Raw genomic sequence first — 975 nt, 5'->3', positions numbered from 1 at the left:
TGACCAAGGGAAAGTCATAGAAGCTTCCAAGACACATTCAAATACCTTGAGGGACCGAGTTACTGGGGCTGAGGGCTGGGGACCATGGTCTCAGGAGATGTCTGGGTCAATTGGCATAACATAGTTCATAAAGAAAATATTCTAAATTCTACTTTGGTGAGTAGCATCTGGGGTCTTAAAAGCTTGCAATCGGACATACAAGATACATCTACTGGTCCCATCATGTTTGGAGCAAAGGAGAATGAAGAAAACTCAAATACGCAAGGAAAATATCTGTCCAGTGGACTAATGGACCACATGAACCACAGCCTCCACAAGCCTGAGCCCAGAAGAACTAGACAGTGTCCAGCTACCATTATAGACCTGTCTGACAGGAATCAGAATAGAGGGTTCCAGACGGAGTGGGAGAAATATATACAAAAAACTTCAAATTCACAATAAAAGACCAGACTTACTGGTCTGACAGACTGGAGGAACCCCCGAGACTATGGCCCTCAGACACGCTGCAAACTCAGAACTGAAACTACTCCCTAAGTCCACCTTTCAGCCAAAGATTAGACAGGCCTATAAAATAAACAAAAACACACATGAGGAACGTGCTTCTTAGCTCAATCAAGTATATGAGACCAAATGGGAAACACCAGTTCGAAAGCAAAGGTGAGAAGGCAGAAAGGGACAGGAAAACTGGATGAATGGACCTGGAGAACTCAGGATGGGAACGGAAAGGGGGAGAGTGCTGACATTACAGGGATTGTAAACAATGTCACAAAACAATTTGTATATAAATTTTTGAATGAAAAACTAATTTGCACTGGAAACTTTCACCTAAAACAATAAATTTATTTAAAAAAGAACAATGAAGTGGCTTTTTTTTATTGCTTTCTGGAAATATTCATAAAAATACAAATTACACTCTCTTTACTCCCTTTACTAGACTTGCTTGAAACATTACAATGTGCCTCCTTTTTGCTGATC

This window comes from Trichechus manatus, unplaced genomic scaffold (assembly GCF_000243295.1).
Source record: "Trichechus manatus latirostris isolate Lorelei unplaced genomic scaffold, TriManLat1.0 scaffold00017, whole genome shotgun sequence".
Taxonomy (NCBI): Eukaryota; Metazoa; Chordata; class Mammalia; order Sirenia; family Trichechidae; genus Trichechus; species Trichechus manatus.
This window is presented reverse-complemented; position numbering follows the sequence as displayed.